The sequence below is a fragment of the Sarcophilus harrisii genome, chromosome 6, assembly GCF_902635505.1.
Source record: "Sarcophilus harrisii chromosome 6, mSarHar1.11, whole genome shotgun sequence".
Classification (NCBI taxonomy): domain Eukaryota; kingdom Metazoa; phylum Chordata; class Mammalia; order Dasyuromorphia; family Dasyuridae; genus Sarcophilus; species Sarcophilus harrisii.
The window spans coordinates 91,983,502-92,001,702 of NC_045431.1; the positions used below are offsets into that span (position 1 = coordinate 91,983,502).

At 34.1% G+C, this 18,201-nt stretch overlaps 1 protein-coding gene across 2 annotated transcripts in view; it reads right to left on the bottom strand.

Annotated features, from left to right (window-relative positions):
* Positions 1 to 18,201, bottom strand: part of MARCHF1 (membrane associated ring-CH-type finger 1) — a 1,010,725-nt gene that overhangs the window by 644,989 nt on the left and 347,535 nt on the right. For both annotated transcript variants that reach the window (XM_031942769.1, XM_031942767.1), the window contains exon 2: positions 17,936 to 18,018. The gene's annotated coding sequence lies outside the window, so the exon portion shown is untranslated. The remainder of the gene's footprint in view (positions 1 to 17,935; positions 18,019 to 18,201) is intronic.

Here is an 18,201-nt window from a genome sequence, read left to right on the forward strand (position 1 = left end):
TCTAAGAAGTATAGTTTAACCAAGGTCTTGAAGAAAATACACAGTTTATGCTTGAATGTGGGAAAGGACTGGGAGTTGGGGGACATTTGTGCTTGAAGATAGAGTATGTGAAGGAGAATAATTATGAAATAAGTCTGGGGAAGTAGGTTGGAGCCAGATTGTAGAGGGTTTTAAATGCTAGACTCAAGAGACACGTTGGTGGATAAGATAAACAAGTACCCTAACTAGAGTGGTTTTAAGCAAAAAAATCATTTCACACCTCTCAGGGAAAAATACTTGGAGGGGAAAGAATAATGCCGGATACTTATTTTAAAAGAATAAACACAGTTACAATTTTCTTCTAAGATGGCATTTCTATCTAGTTGAACAATATTATATGGCATGTATGGTCATAGTGCAATTTTAACTTTTAATAATTTCAGAAGTATAAATGCTACATACATTTATAAAAATATCTGAAAAGTTACTTAAAATTTTAAAATATCAATATATTTTTCATTAAAATTCAATATACATCTATCTGTCTCAGACTTACCATTGGACTTACAAATTTTCAAACTAGAAACTTTTAACAATTGGCGCTCAATAACTGAAAATATCTCACCTGTGATCATGCCCTTAAAATATCATTCCAAAATATGGGATTTTGATGCATACATGACATTTTTAACATTTCCTTTTGCAAAGATATCTAACATAAATCAGATTACCAAGGTATTTATGCAATAGGATTTCCTCCACAGAGCCAATCATTAAGAAAGTGTTGTTCAAAAACAGATTGTTATTTAGCTATTTGTTCTTTATTCTCAAAGAGTATTAATGAAATCACATAAGGAGACTTGGAAATCAAGTGAAATTATGTAAGACAGGTCTGTACAAAGTCACCAATCTCATTTTCTTCTCTAGAGTCATCTGGATCCAGTGACAAGATATAGTTCAGGACAACTGGAAATGGCACTGGATATAGTGGGAGACTATGGCCTTTTTAAGCTTAGGTCATTTTAAGATCTCAGTTTGTTTGAGGCTATATCCATTCAGTGACAGAAGGCTTCTTTTACATTCTTAAAAAATAAATCTGGGAGAAGACTTGCAGGTTTCTGGCCAGAACAGAAACAACTGTTATTTATACTCACTCATGGTGTCATCAAAACTCAAACAATGACCAAGAGAGGCTTGAGCTGGGAGTTAAGACCAACCAGTGAGAGCCAGATGACTTGGACTTAAGATATATTCTAGGAGCTCTATTAGAATCCCAAGGTTTCCCATTATATCCAGGACCATCTTTAGTTGTCCTGAACTATGTCTTGCCACTAGATTCAGGTGGCTCAGGAAGAGAGAGCGAGGCTGGTGACTTACATTTCATTCACTTGCAAGTCAAGACATCAGCTTTCTGATGTCACTGGTGCTCTTTGAGAATGAAGGACAAACAACATTCAGAAACAGTTATACAAAAAATGATGATAATATGTAAAATGTAAAACATGTAAAATTGTTTGATTCAAATTTAAAATTTATTATTCAAAGTTCAGAACTTAAATCACAAAAATTTAAATATTTAAGTTAAGTGATTTTTTTTCAAGTTTGTAGCATTTATACATCTGAAGTTTATTAAAGCTTAAAACTATATCAAGAATTTTGGTTCAGTCTATACATACATCTCAATAATAGAGATTATTATCTCAAAGAAACTTAAGACTTGGGAGTTTAATTGTTATTATTGTTCAGTCATTTTATTTGGTTCCAAGTCTTTGCAGCTGTGTATATGTTCTTTTGGTAAAGATATTGGCATGATTTGCCATTTTCTTCTCCAGTTCATTTTATAGATAAAGAATTAAGGCAAACAGGATTAAATGATTTGTGCATGATCACACAACTACTAAGTGTCTGGAACCAAATTTGAAGTGAGGAAGATGAGTCTTCTTGACCTCAGGCCTGGCATTCTATCCATGGTACCACCTAGCTGCCCTAACAGTTTTCCAGTCAAGGAAATCAAGGAGAATCTGGTTCCCTGGCTATATATGTACTTGGAACATATGTACTTGAGAACTAAGCCCTTAGGTTTTGTTATTAGTTTATGTCTTCACAGACCTTAGTGAGAAGGAAAGGTTAATACAGATTTTGGGAATACCTAAATTCATATCTTATTATTAAAAAAATTTAGAAGTGGGAGGAACCAAAGAAATCATCTAACCAACATCATCATTTTATGATGAAAGTAAGTCCCCAGAGAGGTTACATGACTGATCCAAGATCATAGAAGAAATTGACAGACCCAATATTCAGGTTTCTAGTGATCTCTAACTCTAAATTTTTTCTGTTATCAAAATATTCTTTAGGTAGTGATAGGAGTTATTCATTTTTTTAAAAAAGTTTAATTGGTTACACAAATATCATCAACTGGAAAATCCAATGAATTTCCTTTGATTCAGTTTATATTTTCTAAGGCTGTCAAGTGTTCATATAAGTCTACTATATTTTAGGCATAGTGTCCAACTAGAGGCAGTGTGGAAAACAAGTCAAGAGATCTGTGTGCAAAAGCTGATTCTGATATTATGTGTAGATCACTGGACAAGTAACATCATTTCCTTGGACTGCAATCTGGTGCTCTTCTCTATCAAATTAAGAGATTGTGTTGGCTTCTGAACTGAGATCTTTACTTGCTCTATAATTATCATACCAGTTATATTTTTAAGGACTTTAGGGATTTTTAACCAAAAAATAGAATACAACACAGATTAAAAAAAAATTGAAATTCAAAAAATTTTTTTTCCAATATAAAAAAATCAAGCTACAAAAATGATGTATTTTTGAAGAAGAAAATATCTACACTATGATTTATGGATTCACAGGAAAACCCTTCCAACAAGGGAAAAATAAAATTAGAATTTCAAAAGTCCTCTGTTCTTAAACCAAGCCACTGGGCAGGGAGGAAAGCCATCTTGTGTTAAATTAAATCCAATTGTAAGTGGTGAGGACAGGGCCAAAGAACTGTAGCCTTAGATTCTGTAGGTATGTTTTATATTCTTAGTATGTTTTCAGCTCCCTTGTGCAACTGAGAAAAAACTCTTAATCCCCCTGAGTTTTACTTTCTAAATCAATTAGACAAAGATCATCCCTTCCTATCTGTTGTATGTTCAATACTTCACATAAATTAGCTAGTCAGGGAAATTGTCTCCTACCTCTCACCTCTAAGCCAAACAGTAATTTAAATAGAAATCACGGACATCTGTTTACAAATCTAAGATAAATTAAAACTTGTGGAAATGCTCCACTATTTTAAGGCTACTGCTTTTCTAATCTCCTCTTTCCCTTATATCCTAAAGAGGAAAAAAGTATTTTAGGGATGGGATTGCAATTGTCTAATTTTTCCACTTACTTGTGGGCTTCTTATGGGGTCCGGGCTTCCTGCTATTGTCTATAACATATATTCATAAAATGGCCCAAATGGAAGGAACAAAGGAGAGACAGTGTGGTACAGTAGTCAATGGACATTTTTAAAGTACTTATAATATGGGGATTCAAAAAGAGGCAAAAGTCAGTCTTGGCCCTCAGCCTTCAGGATCACAATCTAATGGAGGAGACAACAAGGAAACACACATATATAAATAAATTATATACAAGGAAAATAGGAAATGATTAATTGGAGGAAGGTACATTATAAGTACTTTAAAAATGTCCATTGACCACTAATGAGTGTTTCTTAATGTAGGGTTTTGGGTTTCAGTTTTTGTTTTTTTCCCATTATAACACAAGTGAGACTCATAGATAAGAAACAGGAAGCCACACAAATTTGGTACTTCAAATAATTTGAAAAACTGCGTTCTGCACAATAACTTAAATATAAAGAATATGAGATATACAAAGATCTGAGAAAAGGGCTAGCATCATACTGAGATCTACAAATTACATACAAATTATGGTAATTCACACTGACATCACTTCATAATGTACAAAATGCTTTGTTCACTCAGACCAGAAGGGGAGTCAGACACTGTACTATTTTTTATAAGTATCTCCTCTGGTCCTTCCAGCAACTCTGAAAGATAGATTCTATTATTATCCCCATTTTACATTTGAGGAAATTGAGGTGAGTAGAAGCTAAGTAACTTCCACTGGGTCACACACATAGTAAGTGTCTAAAGCTGGATTTGAACTCAAGCCTTACTGACACCATACCACCTAATTATTAGTAAGAACTTAGTACTGAAAGTTTGTGAAGCATTTTCTCAAGATTCATTTGGATTTTTTCTCTTATGGCCCCAAAACTTCATTGTGGAACTTAGTCCCAGGCTGAAATTTACAAATTGGAAGTATTCTTCTCTTCTTTCCTCTGATCAGAAGGCTGCTCTAGAACTGCCAAAGAATATCCAGCTACAAAACCAGACGTATCTTACTTACTCTTCTCTAAGTTACACTATGCCTTGAAGGTAGATACTGCACTCTTCTTCTTCACTCTATTTTTAAATTTCCTTATATTATTTTCTCCCATTAGACTATAAACTTTTGATGGGCAAGTACTATCTTGCCTTTTTTTTCTACATGTATTTGTATTCCCAGTGCTTTGCTCAGTGCCTGGAACATATCAAGCACTTACTAAGTGCTAATGTTGCTGACTAACTTGCTATTAGGAATTACAACTATTGGCATCCTCCTTCTACTGATGAAGAATGTGATACTCAAAGAAATGAATGAGGCTGCTTAAAGCCATAGAATAAGGAATATCAGACCTGGGTTTCTAACTGATCATTCATGACTCTAAGTCTAGTGCTTCCTCTATTATACCATATTCTCATGTTTGCTTTTTTTCTTGCTATTTCTTCCTTCTTCTCATATCTCCTTTCTCTTTCTTTTCTTGCTCTTCCTCTTCCTCCCCATTTATCTCTTCTTTTTTTCTTGCCCTCTTTTCCACATATATTTAAAAAAAAATTTTTTTTGACCAGGGCAGTGATTTCATTTGCATATGGAACTCACTGTGGGCAAAGTTCCTCTACCAAGCAGGCCAACAATAACTCTTCAACTTAGAAAGCTGACTGGGGATATGATGAGGTTAAGTGATTTGCTTATGGTCATAGGTCCAGTATATATCAGATGTGAGACTATAAAGGTCATCTAATTCTATGAATTCTTCTTTATACACTGTGTCACTAATATGTACAATAGGTAATATTGTGTATTATATTAATGTGTATTGTGTATTATATTAATACTAGATAAGAAACCAAAATTTAATTTGAAAACTCTTTTCCCCAAGAAATACCCATTAAAATCTCATCTATTTTTTTAGATCCTTTAATAAACCCAGTCTCCCTTTCTAATACCTTCTTTCCAACTATTGAAAGACATGTGTTCTATTTTCATTAATCTTTTGTCATTTGCCCCTCAATTAGTCATATACAAGATCTTTCTGACATTTTATCTAGTATGCCACATAAATGGCAACACAATGGCTTGAACCTATGTATTATAGTCTAATTTAGTAGTCTTCTTACGAAACTATAGAAATTCTTAACATTATTATAGGCATTTGATACTCTATATTTTAAATCTGTTAATACATTACACTTCAAATCATTACTTCTGGTATCACTTGATTAACAAATCAATTCTGATGCTCTGCTATATCCAGGTTTTTTTTTTAAATTAACTTCTAAGAAACTAATCTGAGCCAGGATCAAGAAGAGATTCATACATATGAGCAGAGAGACAGACATCAACATCAGATAATAGGGAACTCCTACTTGAGTAAATGGCTATTACTAATGCCCATAGATACCTTATCTGCAACCTATAATTTAAAGAGTTATCTAGAGTGCTGAGAAGTTCAGCAATTCATACAGCCTGCACATGTCAAAAGTTGGATGTGAACTCAGGTCTTCATGATTTTTGAGGTAAACATTATTTGCATGATGACACGCCACCCTTGATGATTACAAAGGATCATATTTTAGTTTCAACTCTAAAAAACTAGAAACTCATAAAACAAAATTCAAGGGATTCTATTAACAATACTCTCCGATTCTTAAGACAATGTTATTTTTTCCTTCCAGTCAGTTCCACAAGTGTGTTTGTCAGGTTATGGGTGTGTTATGTGCTGGACATACGAAGAAGCAAAAACAATTCCTGTCCTCAAGGCTCATACAATCTAAATACAGGAGATGGTAAATAAATAATGGGATATGGATAAGATGTACATATGTGATATAAGATAACTGAAGAGAGGAAGCCATTAGCAGCTTGGAAGTAGGAGACCTCTTGCAAAATATAGAATTTGAACTTAATCTGGAATGAATTCAAGGAAGCTAAAAAGAAGATAGGAAGAGGCAAAGGATCTCAGGAATAGAAAGAAATAATTTAAGGGCACTGAGATGGGAGTTGAAGTACCATGAATGAAGAAGAATAATAGGCTTATGATGCTAAGTCATGGAGTATGAAGAGAAGAGAATGTGTATGAAGGTTGGAAAGGAAGGAAGGGTTAGAGAGGACTTTATTCTCAAAGTAAAAGGAAGACACTAGAATTCTCTGAAAAGAGTAGAAATGAAAATGTAAGAAAAGTGCTATAAATGATATCATCAAAGAAATGCATAACAGGAGATTATAAGGGGCTGGTCTCATAGTAAGATATAATTGATGGAGAATGAATATTCTCTAACGGTATCTGTGAAATGAAGTATAGAAGTAGCATGTTTCAAAATGTGAATCTTAAAATATCATGGAAATAATTGAGCTTAGAATTCAAATATCATGATAGAGCAAGCGTACAGATCTCAGCTAAATTTCCTTAGAACATATAACTTAGAAATTTAGATATGAGTTGAACTGTTGAATAAAAGCAGCACAAGAAGCTGAAATGGCATTTTAAATGATATCATGATAATGGTGATGGTTACTTCAAATAACTAACATCTGTGTTGGCCTCATAAATAATCAAAGTAAATTTTATTTTTCGCAGTGAACTGTGGGCATATGTGTACATTGACTGTATGGCAAAATAACATTTTCTAGTTTTAATAAAAAGTGTTCATTAATCTGTCACTGTATAATGAACACAGGCAAGGTGGGTCTTAGGAAAAAAAGTATAGGATCAAGGGCAGAGGCAATTATAATTTTTATTTAATGTTTTTTTCTCTGAAAAGAAGCATGCTCATTAGACCAGAAAGGACAGAACAAAATTTTCTAATAGCAATTTGAATCTAATAAGTAAGGAGATTATGAAAGAATATCTAGCTGCCTTTCAGGAGTTCAAGTCACCAGACCAAAATCACCAACATTCTAATGCATTAAAGCAAAGTGGATAATGGTACTGCAATGATCTGCAATGCTCTTTTAGGGAGAGCTGCTGTAGAACTGGAAAAGGGCTAACACTATCCTGAATTTCAAAAAGTGGGATGGGTGAGTATGTTTCAATTTTGCAAATGAAATTGACTTCATATTTCTGTTAAAATTTTAGAATGCATTAAGAAGGGGAGAGTGAGTGAACATTTTAAAAAAGGATCTTTTTATTCTGTGCTCTTTCCCTTAATTTCCCCTGGATTTCATGATAATGTTTATGTAGATAATGCCAGCAGCTCCATATCTATCCCTTACCTCTCTCCTGAAGTCCAATCCTGAACTGACAACTGCCTGAACTCTGGACATTCCCATCAACATGGGGATGAATCATCATGTCCATAGCAAAACTCATCATTTTTCTTCCTACATGTACCTTTCTTATGGTCTTTTGTAGTAGAATATTCAAAATTCAGAGATATATTTTAAGGCACAAAACAGCCATGTTAGCCATGATTCTAATACAATCCTTGGACTCCAACTCCAGTGTACTTTGCACTGTTCCATGTTGTCTCCAAGTCTTACCCATCTATATGCACTGGATGGTGTGCTCATTTGAGCTCTGTGGGAATAGACAAGGGAGTTTTGAAAATAACTTAGAGTAAATATTTAAAGTCAGATTTCTTGGTTCTCTAGTCTACCTCCATGTGATCCTACAATATGACATATAGAGTCTCAAAGGAGAAAAAGTGATCCTCTCTCAAGAATCTTCTTTAATAATACCTTTGCCCAGTAAATACAAAGAATTTTTATACCAAAATCAATGGCCCCTATATGCAGACCATCAATAGTATGTCTTTTTGCTGTTGTTATTAGTTTCAAATACTCAAGAGAAAAATAAGAAACATTGGAGATGATTACTGAGCTCTTTACAAAGCAATGCCTATAGATGTTCTTGCTACCCACTGAAAACTAAAACTGAGGTTGAATGGGCATAAAGTTATATTAGAGCTTATGAAACTTTCATTTTTTATCATGGAAACTTGCAAAAGGTTTTCTACAGGATCTGCAGGAGGGCAAATCAGCTAAAAGTTGAATCTTTTCATATGTGTACATATGAAACTGAGTTGAACAAGGAAAGAAGCTATGTAAAGGCAAGGAACCTTTCAAAGAAGCAGTTTAATTTCTGTAGATTCACGGACTTTCATTCCAAGTTCTTGATTGTCTTTTTTCCCTCTTAAACATGACCGATTTTGTGTCACTAGTAGTATCTGGTCCATTGATAGACTCTTTCTCCCCCTCACTGTCTTGGAAAAGGATAAGTCAACCTACTACAACAGTGAACTAATTATTTAAGAAATATTAAGAAGCAATGAAGCATGAAACCTCTTCTAACATTACCATTTAGAAGAGGACAAAAGGTTAATTCATCAGTAGGAATGTTAAGACAAACGAAAAAGGGAGGCAAGGTTGTTAACTATGCCGGGAAAGCAAATTGAAATTTATCATAATTAAAAGAAATCCAGTAAAAGAAAATTAAAAAATAAAAGTTATGTCAGTCAGATCCAAAGATAGGGCTAATTGTCCACTACTGGGTGTGGGTCTGATCAGAAATATGTGAGGGAATTTTTTTTAAGCACTGCAGAAAATGGAAAACTTCAGCCTGTGAGGACTGTGATATCTGGGATGCCCAAAGATAGTTCTGACACAATGACAGTAATTATGACCAGAGTAGCAGAAATAAATGTCACCCTTATAATTTGCAAGAAACTTGGTATCAGTTCAAATGAAATGAATAGAGAGTAAAGATTTGTTATCCTGAGAAGTGATGTTCACCATATTGATCTTTACTCTTCTACTGAAACTCAAAGTGAATATATACTACATATTTTCTCTTTAGAGACATCTCATTTTTCACTCTTCTTCATTTATATTTATATTGCATAGTAATTTCCATGAAGAGGCTCTCAGTGCTTTACACCATCCAGCAAAACTGCCATTTCTTCACTGGGGAGTGAAGAGCAGAGATAAAAAGACAAGTGCAGGGGAAAATATAACCTTCCCAGAGTCAACTAAAAAGGACTCTGGCTCTGCTATTATGCCTTACCAACATTACCATTGTGACAGAGTAGATCTAAATATTAAAAGCACTTAAATGCAAAATGAATTATTCTAAATAATTAAAAACTTTATATAACATATACATTCTGAAGATCTCAAAACACTTTAGAGTCTCATGTTTCCTTTACCTTCATTGCTGCAGATATCAGATTACTTCAGACTGTACCACAATGATACTTGACAAAGTCTTGCCAGTATTCTTGTAAGAAAGTGTTTAAGAAACAGAGAATGCCAATCTTATATTAATAAGATATAGCTTGGGGGTAGTTGGAGTGACCTCTTCCCAAAGGACATATCTTTTGGGAGAACTGGTTAGATTTCAGTTATATACTGGAGTATTCATGGGGTGTATTGCCATGATAAGAGTCTCCAAGAAACAAGATCTACCATGTAATTGGCTTTAATGAATATTTAAAAACAATGGAAACCACATCTTACGTAGAGGAGCTTCATGAACTTGAAGTATAAAGCCAGTTATAATTTGCTACTAGAATTTTTTAAGGGTACTAAAAGTCACAAGAAAATTAAAGGAATAATCAGCAATTAGAATAAGGATTTACTATGAAGACCTCACTGATGAAGCTTGGATGAATTCTCCTATTTACCTTCACTCTATTCAGAAATATTTTTATTAGGTTTTATTAGAGTGAAGCAAGACTTCTCCCTTCAGAACAGACCTTCTCTAGTTGACCATTGACCTGGATCCTAAACACATTTGGTTTAGCAGAATTAAGGGCAGTTAGGTGGTGCAATGGATAGAGCACCAGCCCTGAAGTCAGGAGGACCCGAGTTCAAATTCAGCCTCATTCACTTAACACTTCCTAGCTGTATGACCTTGGGCAAGTCACACAATTGCCCCAATTGCCTCAGCAAAAAACAACAAAAAAGAAATAAGGTGGGGGAAGTGCACATTCCTTTCTATCCCATGGGCCAGAAAAGCAACAAAAAACATGAATGAAATTGGAGAAAGAGGTAACAACAATTAAAATTTTACTACAGAAATTCAATTCGAAAGACTTCACTTGGACTCATAAAGTGTCTCTCCCCTACTTTTCTCTGGAGAAAACTCCAAAAATTTCAGGTCTTTGCTGGTTTATAGTCTAGCCCTCAATGACATCACACACTGACACCTGGAGGAAGAAGGAATGAAAACAAGAAAATTGCCTCTTAAGATCAAGTTTGACCTCCTCTTGACATTTTGACTCTCTTTCTATTTATCTTTCCCACACTATTTATTTTTCTTTTGATCACTTTCATATGTTTTCTTTTTTCCCTTGGTTCCCTAAATAGAGAAGAAATTTCAATGCATGCTTAACTATTCAGTACATTTCCAAAATGGAACAGTGGATTTTACTGGATTCTCTTTTTCTCAAGGTGCTTTCCATACAAGAGACAGATTTTACTTTGTTCTCTGCTTTTCTGTCTTTGAAAATACTTTATCCTTTTCTTTATGTGTGCCTTTTTGTTTATTTTTTGTTAGACTGTGTCCTGAAAGTGACTGTTAGGAATTATTAGAGCTTAATTCCTATTGTGAACACTTATTCAAGCAATTTCCCTATTTCTATGAATACTGATTTGCATTTTTGTCTTTGGGTGAAAATTTTCCATTACCAATTGATTTTTATTTGATGTCAGATACACATACAACCTTCATTTCAGAGTCCTGTGTATCTGTGCAAACCTTAAGTTCATTCTGCCAAGATAAACTTTGCTAAGTTTATGTGTTCCTAGAATAATTATAAGTAAAATACCCATCTATGGAAGAAGACTTGGAAACAAGGATATTAAAGTTATTCCTAGACCTTTTCTTTCTTCTAAATAGCTTTAAATAAAATTAAAAAATCTATATCATACTCTAAATATATACTTGTAAGCTACCTTAAAATTTTTCTACTTGTATTTTTCTAACTTATCTAAATTAAATTTTCTAAGGACAAAGATAGATTTCTTTTATAGCCCTCCCAGAATTCCTAACATATTGCTGAATTCAGGGTAGGCATGTGAGAAATGAATGAATAAGAAATGGAAAAAAGCAATGATTCCAAAAATGTATAAATCTAGGACTTGAGATTTCCTGTTGTGTGTCATCTTTTATACCATTTTTCCCATTATGCTTTAATATAGCAAAAGGAAATCAGTAAATGAGAGTTAATTTGAACCAGCTTCTATATGGGCATTCAAAATACACCATCTAGAAATATTTATATTGAGAAAACATTTTTGATGCCTCTAATGAAGCAAACAAATACCCAGAATTACTTCTGGGTTCCATGTGGGTAAAAACTACTCATAAATGCATACACATTTCTCTTGAAGTTCCAGGAACTGATATGTTTATTCATTTGTTTGAATATTTTAAGAATGCATTCACAGTTTAAAGACAGGCACACTGGCAGGGAAAAAAAAACGCAAACACGCACACATACACACACACAAAAAGCAAAGCAAAACAATCTTCCTCCCTTCACAACATTTCTCTCTCATCTCAAAAGCCAATAAAATGAAAGACAAAAAAATGATCTTGAGGCAATGGTAAATTGATAAGGGGTGTTTGCGAGTAAGATATTAAAATGGTTTCAAATATTGGAAAATCTCTTTGAAGATTCTCCTTGAATTGATTTCCTTTCCCATCTTATCTGTCTTCATCAACGGTATCATAATCATCTCAGTCTCTAAAAACTTCAGAGTCACCTTTATCCTGCTCTTCTTCATCATGCCCTAAATTTAAAAAGTCACAAAGTCCTTTGAAATATTTCTTGTACTCATTCATCACCTTGCATACCTATTACTACCACTTTTATATTGACTGTCTGCCTAAATAAAAATGTATCCATTGAATGTTTTGGCCATAAAAACATGAATCTCAGACAGCCAGATTCAGTAAACATTCCACTACAGACTTGGCTTCCAAAAGTGCATAGTTAATTTTCAGTATGGCCTCATTCCATCTTAGACCTTACATCCCAAATATTTATTTCACTCCAGTGTATGACAGGATCAGGGTTGAGGGCCAAATGAATGAAACAAAGTGCTCTGAAATTCAGAGGACTAGTTAACAGAATGAACTGGTGTGGAGATAAGAAGCGGGATGTAGACAATAAAATGTCCTTCTGACTTTATGGTTAGTAAGATTTATGGTGCATTTATCAAATATGCAGATGACATAAAAGGATAAGCCACACACTTGGATGACATAGCAAGGATTAAAAAGGATCTCAACTAAAAATTATAGAGAAAATAATAAGTTTAAAAGGTATAAATGGAAACACTTTCAGATTTAAAAAACAGTATATAATGAGATCAGAATTTGGGAGATAAGATAATGAAAGCTATATTAAAAACATAGGACATAAAACATAAAAATAACAATAAAAGGGGTCAACTAAGTGACAAAGTTAAATAGAATAGATAGACTCTGACCTGGAGTCAGGATGGCTCATCTTCCTGAGTTCAAATCTGGCTTCAGATATTCAATAGCTATGTGACCCCGGACAAGTCATTTAATCTTTTTTGCTTTAGTTTCCTCATCTGTAAAAATGAGCTAGAGAAGGAAATGGAAAACTGCCCCAGCTCTTTGCCAAGAAAAACCCATCTGGGGTTATAAAGAGTGGATCATGACTGAAACGACTGAACAACAACAAAAAATAATAAACTCTAATTTTCATATAGCACTTTAACATTTATAAAACACCTTTGGAGATGATTTCATTTGACCCTCACAACAACCATCTATAATAGGTATTTTTATGAGCCTCATTTTATAGATGAAAATAAAAAATGAGAAAAGATTAAATAATCTGTCCACGGTCACCCAATCTGGAGACACCTAAAACAGCATTTACAACATGTCATTTCTGACTCCAAATTTGGGATTCTACTTGCAGCTTTACCTAATGGCCAGGTAAAGAATGGCCGTCGCTGTCATGGGAGAAAGAGATTCTACTTTTCTTGGTCTTTAGAGTCCCAGAGGTACAAAGAAGCACAGAAACTTCAGAAGCAAAATTATTGCTTGATATAAACAAAATAACTCTAGATCTTCCTAAAACTATAATGTGCTACCCCTAATGGTTCTGAGTTCATCATCCTTGGAGACCAAGAAGTGAAATATGAATCATATACTATGAGTTTTCTAGAGGTGACTACTGGTCAGATATAGGTTGGATTAATTGGTTTGAGGGAGAACCCTTCCAACTCTCAGAATCACAGGCCTCTGGGGAAAACAGGCCTAGAAAGCTCTGCACCTAGGTTGTTGGAGCTATAGGAAAAGAAAAGTGATTAAAGTATTAACAAAAAGTAAAAAAAAAAAGAGTAAAAGAGACTTGAGAAATTCAGGATCACAGAGGTTTTGAAACTAAATGAGAGATCAGATAATTCATTTTTCCTAACCTAGTTTCTAAACCATTCTGAACAATGTGTTCTACTTTTTGAGTACAAGGGCTTCTTTCTAAAGGGAAAGGATTTTTCAGGCTCCAACATGATGGAAGTAGATGTACTATTGTGGGTCTATCCATAGTTTGATAAAATACATGATAGTCAAAAGAAAGAAAGATGTGTTCTATTGTTTAAAAAAAAAGGTTTTGCAGAGGAAAAATTCCAAATTTTCTCTTTAATTATTTCAATCTTTATTCATCCTCAATGTGCAGAAATCATATCTAAATTCTCTCACACTTTTATTTAATCCTGCTTTCATTTGTTATTCCATTAATAATAAAAAAAGGAAAACTGGTCCCATTTTTCTCTGACTCCTTTATTTACTTGAAGGATATTCTTTAATTCTTTTTCTTTCTTTTCCCTCTTCAAGCTAAATAATTCTGTCTTTTTTGTTGTCTCCGTATAACCTCCATTGTTAAATCTTTTAATCAGATTTTGTGACTCTCCTGCGAACCTTCTCCAGGTCTTTTTGATTATATAGCCTAGAATCCATCACAAAAGCCAAGTAAGCATCAAAAGAAAAAGTGAACTGATAGAATCACCTCTTAGTTACCACTTCTTTTTCTCCGTTTTAGTTGTGTGTCCCCAGGCCCATGCTTGCTTTTTAATTAGAGTGTTGTTACTGCAGTTGTCAAAAATTTTTCATGTTTGCAAACAATCCCTCTTTGTCTATTTCAAAAATAGACATGCACCTATTTTTAATGTCTATTATGTCTAAGTTACTATGCAAGGAATATTAAGGAAACAAAAGTCAAAAACAAAACAGTCATTGCCTGCAGAAAACTTACCTTCTATTTATATCTTGAACATAGTTTGTAGCCTCTTTGAGGGCCATGCCATAACAGGGTTGTGTCTATTTTGATTTTCCCTAGACTTGTTCATGATTGATGTCCACAGTCAACAAGACCTACCCAGATAAATTAATCTTACTACTACTCTCTTGATGGGCATCTCTGGATGCCCTTTGCATTAGAAGCCCCCATTCCTGTAATGTTCTCCCTCCTCATCTTCCCTTCTTGGCTTTTTTCAAGACTCAGTTCAATCCCACCTTTTGGAGGATATCTTTTCTAGTCCCTGCCAACCTTATTGCTTGTATCTTCCATGTGAGATTTCCTTCCATTTACACTTTATTTATTTTGTTATGTGGGTGATTGTTTGCATATACTCCCATTATAAAATAAATTCCTTGAGAGCAGAACCTGAGTTTTTTTGTCTTTTCCTTCATCCCCGGAGCTTCAGGTTGGATATATGGAGAAAGGAATAAGGAAAAGACAAGGAAGGGAATTAGCTTTTATATAAGTACATTTTGGGGTAGTTAGGTGATAAAGTAGATAGAACATCTAGTGGAATAAGGAAAACCTAAGGTCAAATTCAGGTTCAGACATATAGTAGCTATAAGACTCTGATCAAGTCATTTAATTCTATTTGACTCAATTTCTTTATCTATAAAATGGGCTGAAGAAGGAAATGGCAAACCATTTCCTCTGGTATCTTTGCCAAGAAAACCCCAATTAGGGTCACAGAGTCAGATACTACTTAAACAACTGAACAGCAACCATAATACAGTACTTATTATATATCAAGTACTGTGCTAAGCATTATTTACAGCCATCATGTTGTTTGATCCTCACAATAACCCTGTAAGATATGTGCTATTATTAGCCTCATTTTACATTTGAGGAAACTGAGGCATATTGAGAAAGTGATTTTCCCAATGTCATAAGTGAAGGCTAAATTTGAATTCAGGTTTTCCTGACTGCAGATCCCGAATTCTAACTATTGAACCACCTAGCTTCCTGTGGTACCTATCACATAACAAGCACTTATTAAATACTTCTTGACTGAAATACTGTTCCAATAAATACTTATCAAATGTACTGTTTTATGTTATATAATTTTCCATCATTGTTTAGTACCTGGCCTTTAATCTTCAAAAACTTTTATTCTTTTTTGTTTTTCTAAAAACTCATAAATTTATTAGTCACTTTATATTCTGATATTGCATTCCAAAGGAGGGAGTTGAGGGGGTGGCTCCTCCTGGTGTTGTCCACAAGTGAATGTGATCATCCCCAAGCATTAGGCAAGATGGCAAATAACGCTGGGTTACAAACCTCACTGGGAATACTATCCCAGGTAGTACTGTGCTCTGGAAGCCAATCTCTGAGTGTGAAAGTTGTACAGTTTGGAACATGCATTTTCCTACCTGTTCATAAATGTGTGTTGTGTGACTGAAGTGTTACAGAAGGCATCTGTTGCAAAGACAGATGGCATCTATCCCTTCCCTTCAATCTAATAGTTATATAATAGACAATTATGGAAGGGGCAAAAGCTAATTTTGTCTCATTCCCAGGAGGCAAGAAGAAAGGAAGTTGTGGCTGATTTCTCATGTGTGAGTTAGCAGAGAAAGGAGTAAGTAAAGAAAATCAATACATTTTGTCAACTTAGGAAGGAATTTGAGATTTAAAAACTCACAACCATATATCATAAATCTGATAGACAAGTCTGTCTATTATGTGGACTCAATTTAATTTTTTGCTCCCCAAATTATTACCTTACTCATCACATGTTTTCTGGACTAACATTATACCTTACCCCCATCCTAAACAGAACATCCAAAGACAAATAAGTATCAAGATAAACTGTCACCTTCTGTAAAGAAATACAATATTCTGTTACATTCAGGGAAACATACTGGAACTCAATGTTTTTCTTTTTTTTCTGATGTATACTAACATAAAGGGGTTAACCAGGATGATCTGACCACCTTGGTGAGATTACAGGAAGGTGAATCATGGTTTAAATTCAATCTCCCAGTAGAAGGTTTATCTATATATTGATGTAGTCTCTCAATGGAGGATACATATTTTCATTCAATCACCCAATGCAAGGTAGTTTGTGTGTATAACACACACACACACACACAGAATGGAAGGTATCAAATGGCATCTTTTTGGAGGAAACTAATTATGTCTCTTATCTTGGGAACTTATATAGTCATTGTGATTAAGCCTCAGAAAACTCAGTTTTTTCTGAACCCTGTCTGACCTGCCTGACCCCTTTATAGGCCTTGTTCAAAGAAGGAGGCTTTATATGTCCCTAATCCTAAACCAATCAAATAATCTCCCAGATATGTAAATTTAATCCCTCATCTTCAACAAGATCCAAATTCATTGTCAATACAGAGACTAAGAAGAGGGGGAAAAGCACTGGATTTAAAGTCACAAGACTCATGTTTAAATCCCAGCTCTGAGATTTGTTGTCTTGGTAAAGTAGTATAAAAACTTTCTGGGTCTCAATTTTCTCATCTGCAAAATAGTGTATAGGATCTGTTTGAGAATGATAAAGCTGTGTAGAAGGGACTTTATAAGTTCCCTGGGTGCTGAGTGATCATCAGGGTTCTAATGAAATCCTCACTTTTCCAAGACCCAAAACAATGGTTTACATCTTTATAAACTTATTGAGTTGGTCAGTTCGCTCCTTTGGACTCTACTGAGTATAAATGATTAAGTTTGAGCATCTGGAAGATTATATTAATTGGTTCAGATTATTAAAACAAGATTCTTTCTTTGAACAGGATCTATAAGATCTGTCAGCTATCTATATTAGTCTTTTTGTGAAATCCAGGAAGTTTAAACTGTAAGAATGTGATCATTTGACCTAGTGATACACTGCATGTAATAGTCCATCAAGAGAATAGTTAACAAACCAAATCAAGGACATACATGTGGTTCTTGGACAAACTACTCTTTTTTTTTTTTCTTTTTATTTAGTTGTTTTAATCATGTCTAACTCTTTATGACTCCATATGGAGGTTTTCTAGGCAAAAATGGTGAAGTGGTTTGCCATTTCCTTCATCATCTCATTTTACAGATTAGGAAATTGAGGTTGGTCTACAGAAGTAAGTTACTTTTTCAGGTTTACACAATTAGTAAATGTCCATCCCACTCATTCCTAAAACATATGAAAATAATATTCAAGAAAGTAAGTTTAAAGGAGATATAATCCGTTATTTATAATCCAGTTTAAAAATAAAACTCTTATTCTCAAGTAATAAGAAATCATCTATTTCCACTCAAAAGACCCTTCCATCCCTTTAAAAGAAAATAGAGAAACTTACGAAATACAGCAGTTGTTTAGGAAATCACAGCAACAACAGTCCAATTTTGTATATTTTCTCAAAGCTAGCCCTGGGTACATTTCCTGAAAACAAAACAAAAAAAAAAAAAAAAAAAAAGACTTTGAACACACTTCTGTTTACAATACTGTACTAATTCAATGTTGTAGAGATCACTCAAATTAAAAAAAAGAAAAAAAAACCTTAGCTTCCTGTCCTTTTTCTAACCAACACTGGTCCACCAAAGTAACCAAAACCAAGTAAACTTT